Source organism: Martes martes (genome assembly GCF_963455335.1).
Source record: "Martes martes genome assembly, chromosome: 4".
NCBI classification, from domain to species: domain Eukaryota; kingdom Metazoa; phylum Chordata; class Mammalia; order Carnivora; family Mustelidae; genus Martes; species Martes martes.
This window is the reverse complement of record NC_137891.1, coordinates 43090479-43097415: the sequence shown is the minus strand read 5'-3', so window position 1 is coordinate 43097415 and position 6937 is coordinate 43090479.

The window sequence follows — 6937 nt, the reverse complement described above, 5'->3', positions numbered from 1 at the left end:
AGAGGTGGCAGGGAGCCAGGCAGGGCCAGAGTCCACTATAAGATTCTAGGACAAGTGTGGGGGCAATTGCTGCTACCTTCCATTTCATCCTGTCTCCATGTATAGCAGCCTTTTAGAGGAAATGGATCTGATCCTCCTTCAGCTCTCTGTGTGAGTCCTGACTGGCCTGGGCTATTAGGGCAGCCTCCCTACCTTCTCAAAGTTACTGATTCAGGGGGCACCTGGGTGGCTCAGCTGGTTAGCAATCGGCCTTTTGTTCAGGTCATGATCTCGGGTCCTGTGATAGAGCCCTGAATCGGGTTCCCTGCTCAGCGGGGAGTCCGCTTCTCCCTCTCCTCTCCCTTTTCTTCCTCCCTCCTGCTCATGCTCTTTCTCTCTCTAATAAATGAATAAAATCTTAAAAAGAAAAAAAAAAGTTACTGATTCAGGAATGAGCTTTTAAGCCAGGCCTAACCCAATCAGTCACAGTATTCTCCTAGCTAAAGGGTTTGTTTCAGGGAAAGACATATGTTCTGAATTTCTCTAATCTGAGACTTGCACTGGACTCCTGTTTTGTGGTTAGAGAAAGAGAAGGTATCTCTCTCCTCAGATGCAAACCAGAAAGCACATACCTCTGAACTCTACTACTAGCCATCTTGTGACAAGGGAGAAACCGTTTTATAGGCCATAGAGGAGGGTAGAGGCAAGGGAATGATAAGGTGATGATGTGGAAGACCTGTGATGCTGTGAACTCTTACTTTAGTTTTTTCCTACCACCTTCTAACATCAATAAAATCCTGTTAATTCAGTAGTGCTACGCATGAATTAGAGATAGGCCTAACTGGATTTGGGACAGAAAAGATGGTGTCCCCACTCCACTCCGCAGCTGCTATCACCACTAAAACACTTACACTCACTAGGAGGGTCATAAACTGCAAAGAGCTACCGGATGAGACAGCTGGAAGGGAAGGGTAGAGAGACTGCCCCCAGCAAGTATGTAGACTAAGCCTAGGAAACTCTCAGAATTATCTGGACAACACTTGGTGAACAGTTAGTGGGGCACTTGCCATCATACAATGGGCTACTGAAGATACTATTATTGAGAGAACATTGATTTTCAATCCATTATCTCAGTGTGTACGGTATGTAATCCATGTACTTTCTATAACTCAGTCTAATTTGTGTCTTTTCTTCCTCTTGAAAACTTAATGTAGTCAATTCTAGAATTTCTTATTTAGGTCACTGAAGGATTTTTCCTTTTCTACAAATCCTTCTTCACTAAGTGTTAAAATCTCTTCTATGATTTTTTTTTTTAATTTATGACATTTTACAACTCTTCTTTTTTTTTTTTTTTAAAGATTTCATTTATTTATTTGACAGGCAGAGATCACAAGTAGGCAGAGAGGCAGGCAGAAGGAGAGGGGGAAGCAGGCTCCCCGCTTAGCAGAGAGCCCGATGCGGGGCTCGAGATTCCAGGGCCCTGAGATCACGACCTGAGCCAAAGGCAGAGGCTTAACCCCCTGAGCCACCCAGGCATCCCACAACTCTTCTTTTTAAGATTACTTTACAATATTTAACATTTTTTTAAACCATTACTGTGGAGTGGAGAACAAGGAGATCATAAGTTGGTATGACCCTCAGGTATGGCCATTCCCCACATCTGAATTCTGGTGACATGGCTGCTCTCTGTAACCCTCCCCTCACTGGTACCCACACTCTATCCCTTGGTCATGATAATAAACCCCAGATACAGTCTTTCAGCTTCTTTCATGCTTCCTAGTCTTTTCTTCTCTTCTCTCTCTTTCTCCTCTCCCCACCAAGACCAGAGAGAATTAGAGTTTAGTTTTGTTTTGTTTTTTCCTCTCTATGCCATAGGAAAAATAAAACTCGTTATGAAAATTCTTTTCTCTCCAAATCCATGGCTTATACAACAATTTGAGCTTTGTGTCCTAGAAAGGTGACAGTTAGTTTCACTTGTCTGCCTTTGTATTTGCCTGTGCCTCACTTCTGTATGGTGCTGGAGTCCAAGGTCTAGTTTACAAGAGTGTGTGTGTATGTGTGTGTTATTTGGAGTGGAGGTAAAAAAGTATTTCAGGGATTAGTAAACATCCTTGGTAAATATTATACCACTGAAACCTGGTAAAATGGTGGTAATATTTACCACCTAGTGGTGGTAAAATATTTACAAAATGCACATTAGTGTGAAAATGCATGGCATAGAGATAAATGCTTTAGAATGTCTCAGAGAAGCAGGAATTCAGTGAGAGCCAGGGAATCAGGGCAGTTTTCATAGAGGACATGGGAATTCAGTGAAATTACAATAGACATATCTAATATGTCAGAGAATTCTAAGATAGAAGAGCAATAGACACAAAAGCACAGATGAGGGAATAAATAAATCTGCCCTTGGAAAGGGGAGAAAGATCGTATGAGTCTCTTGGTGAGATTTGGTGGGTGGAATCAAGAAAGCATATATGTGGTTGAGATATCTTATAAAAGATCCTGAAAATGAGGTGTATTGGTCTATATTTCATGAAGTAGACACTTAGCATATACCTGAAAAGTTTACTATATAATTACAGCTGCCTTTTAAAGAATGAGTACATGGTGTTTAGTGACTTGTGCTTCAGCGAGTACATCTTTTTTTTTTTTTTTTAATTTTAAGCAAAGAATCAAAGAAATGGTAGAAATGTGGAAAAGTTTTCCAAGCATCTATAACAGACATAACTTAATCCAGCTTCCGGTTGGCAAGGACCAAAGTGAACTTGATGTCTGTATGTTCTGGGTCAATATTGCCTCATTATAATTAACTGACTCTTCTTTAGATCAGTCATCCAATGGCCAAAAGTTAGAAATGTTTCCAAATTTTTCTTCAATTGACCCAGCCAATTCCTATATTAGAGGCACTCTATGCAGCTACACCTGTGAAACTATAAATAACCGTCCTTCTAGAAGCATGAGTTGTTTGCTGTTCTTAACAGGTGACTCTTAAATGCAAACATTTTTCACTAATTATTTCAGCTTTTAAAATTCATAATAAATTTATTAAAGGTATAAACTCATAAGCCTTGTTCTTCCTTAACCTGTTAAATTCAAATTATATAATAAAATTTAAGAACTACTGCATTAGAATAACACTAAGGTACTTAAGACTGATCTCCAATTTTGAAAAATGACCATGTTCCAAAGTGAGGTTAGATAAGATGCAAACTATATCATGTTATGGTATTTTAACAATCAGTGTTAGGAGGGCTTTTTAACTTGAGTAATTTACTTAGACATTTTGAGCTGCCTTAATAAATTCATTTTTTAAAATTTCCTTGTTAAGTATTTCACATTTGTTGATTAACAAATAAAATCTACCTGATTAGCTAAATAATGCTTGTAGAACTAATACATTAAATTTATGGATATGGTGAGTCTGAAGTTATCTTATATGTTCCAGTACTCTTTGATGTAAAGATTCTCATAACTTTCAAATGAAAACAGCAAGCAAAAACCATCCTCAATCACATGTTCAAATTTAAATCTGTTAGAAAATTCACTAGGCTAAATTTTCTTAAGTGTTAAAAATTCTTAAGTTTTAAAAATACATAGATCACTCCTTATCACAAAATATTGAATTTATGAGTTTGATTTGGTTAATCCTTTCTCCATTTAATTGTATATTTTCTCCATGTTAAAAAATATTCACTTAGGAAACGAATTGTGTAATTCTAAGTAATTTGGAATTCACTTTCCAGACACTTTTTTTTTTTAAAGATTTTATTTATTTATTTATTTGACAGACAGAGATCACAAGTAGGCAGAGGGGCAGGCAGAGAGAGGAGGAAGCAGGCTCCTTGCTGAGCAGAGAACCTGATGTGGGTCTCAATCCCAGGATGGGATCATGACCTGAGCCGAAGGCAGAGGCTTTAATCCACAGAGGCTTTAACCCACTGAGCCAGGCACCCCTCCAGAAAAACTCTTAAAGTTGCCTTCTCAGTTAGTCTTGTTGTTTTTCAACCAGAGATTGTGACCAGTGTGAGAGCTGAGGATGCAGATGTCTGAGGATATTATCCTTAAGATCAGGAAAGACAGACTGTGCTGCAAATGAAGAGGTCTCTGGCTTTGGGTCTGTAGTAAAGTTGTACTTTGCTAAATACTTTTTGTTTAAGGAAGCTGGCAATCCACCCTGAAATTAACTGACTTCCTTCATACTGCGGGTTTTTAATTTTTTTAAATTTCTTTGGCTCTTTTAAGATATTAAGTGACATCAGATTGGATTTAGCATTTTTCCTTTTACTTTTCTGGCTCCATATCATACTTTCTAAGATCATTCTAACATTCAAATGACAATACCAAATGGTGAAATGTTGTCTAAGCAAAGTGGAAGAGAAAAATCTGCCCTCATTTTATATTCCTTTAATATACCAATAAACCCGTTACACATTATGCTCTGTTGAAATTCTATGTATCTTGAGAATATTATAGTGAACAAAAAAATAGATCTTGTCCTCAGGGAATATGAGTCAAGTTAAGGAAAGGAGAAGCAAAGAAAAAATTGCAAAGCCTTATATAAGTGTTGGCTCTGGAACTAATGGGAAAGAAGACTGAATCTTTTCTCAGAATAATCAAGGAATTCTTTCCAGAGGAAACACCTTTGGTTGTTGCATTAACCCTTCAAATCACTTTAAGGCTTTCTATTGGAGTAGTGCTGAAGAGTAGCTCTCAGAGTTCAGTCCCCAACTGGAAACAACATCAGCCATCACCTGGAAACTTGTCACAAATACCACCTCATCACCTCACCTACTGAAACAGAAACTCCTAGGTGGGGCCCTGCAATCTGTATCTAATAAGTTCTCCAGGTGATTCTGATGCACACTGAAGCTTAGGAACTACTACACTAAGAATACCACTAAGGTAGGTATAGTCAATTTCAAATTATGTACATGTGAGAATGACCGTGTTCAAAAGTGAGGTTATATATGGGATATAAACATTGAAGAGTTTTATAAACAGCTGATTCCTTAGTGAAGATCACTAATTCTGGTTTTGGACACTGAACTTCACTGTAAACTGATATTTAAAATATGGTGCCATATTTCCCAAATGATAACTGGTCAAATATTGCATTTAAGCATCTTCAAGTGATTCTGAACTTGGGTGACTCTAGATCACCTGTTATAGGACTACCAGAAAAAAGATGAAAAGCTGATGAACAAAGACCTTTGAGTTACATATCTTATAGCAATTTTAGTCCCTAAAACCACTGAGTGAAAAGTAAACAATAAAAGCTACTAGTGTACTGGATGGTTTTCTACTGTGAAAAAAATAAACAGAGGTAGGATAAGCACGCTTTCAACAGGACAGCAATTCATTTAGTGCAAAATTTCTGTAAGCAAATCCTACTTTAAATCACTAAAAGGTACTGCATGAATGAAAGCACTAAAGAAACTAAAAAGAAAACAAAACATCCACAAAATTCTATGCTTAGCACTTTCTGACATGTTTAACGAATTCCAAATCCAACAAGATCAAGATTTTTGATACAAAGTGCCCTTTCTCTCCTTCTCCATTCCCAGAGAACCAGAAGAACAATAGTTCTAAGATGTACCACATTAGATGAAAGAAATAGCTTGCCCCCAATTGCCAGATGCAAGATGGTCATGCAGAGCAGTGATTTCCCCCAAATAATGCTTCAGCCTTAAGGATAAGACAGGAGTTTGGCAATCAGCCATTCCCAATCAAGTCCACATTTATGCAGTGAGGTAAGGAAAGCTATTTCAAAGCCAATTTATAATTTGTAATAAACCAAAAAGGGTGAGTTTGCTTTCTAAGACTAATTCCCCTTTTTACCAGAAAATCTTAGTGTTTATGGATTAAGACAACGTGATTCTTACTACAATTAAAAATTAACTTTCTGAGAAACCCCCAAATATCTACTTATGTGTCAAATACTTGTATTAGTAATTAGATTTCCTGATCAAATCAATATGCATACAAAGCTCCTACATGGAAGTAGTCCAGTGTAGAAAGATAAAAAAGACCCTGTGCAAGTTAAGAACAAGAGCTTCTCTGAGTTTCAGCAAGAATGTTTACAGATTCAAAGAAGAAAGTAGTTTCTACTCTCTTCCAATGAGCAATATTACTGTAACAATTGCTGTCTCTGTAAGGACTGGACAAGGTGCCTGCTTTCTCAAATGCAAAGACACAAACACAAAATCTTAATAATTACACATAATGAAGGAAATGTAACACCAACAAAGAAGCTAATAAAGCTTCAATGACCTAACAGAATGGAGATCCATGAACTATCTGACAAAGAATTCAGAATGATACTCTTAAAGAAATCCAGTGAACTACAAGAAAATGCAGGCAATTAAATGGAAATAGGAAAACAATGTATGAGCAAAATGAGAAGTTTAACAAAGAAATAGAAACCATTTAAAAAGAAAATCCAGATATAAATTCTAGAGTTGAAGAATACAACGACTGAATTGAAGAGTTCAATAGAGATCTTCAAGAGAAGACTCAATTGAACAAAGGAAAGAATTAGTGAACTAGAAGACAGGTCATTTGAGATCATCCATTCAGAGGAATGAAAAGGAAAAACAAAAAACAAAAAACAATGAAAACAAGTGAAGAGACCTATGTGAAAGATGTGATATCATTAAGAGAAACAATCTATGTGTTATTAGAGGCTGACAAGAAGAAAGGGAGAAAGGGACAGAAAGCTTATTTAATGAACGAATGTCTGAAAAGTTCCACATCTGGGGAGAGATTTGGACACTCAGGTTCATTAAGATAATAAGTAATCCCCAAATTTCAACCCCAAACGATCTATCCAAGACATATTAAAATAAAACTTTCCAAAATAAAAGACAAAGAAAAAATTTTTAAAGCTGTAAGAGAAAAAAAGAATTTTTACATATAAGAACCTGAATAGGCCATCAGAGGATTTCTCAGAAATCTTGTA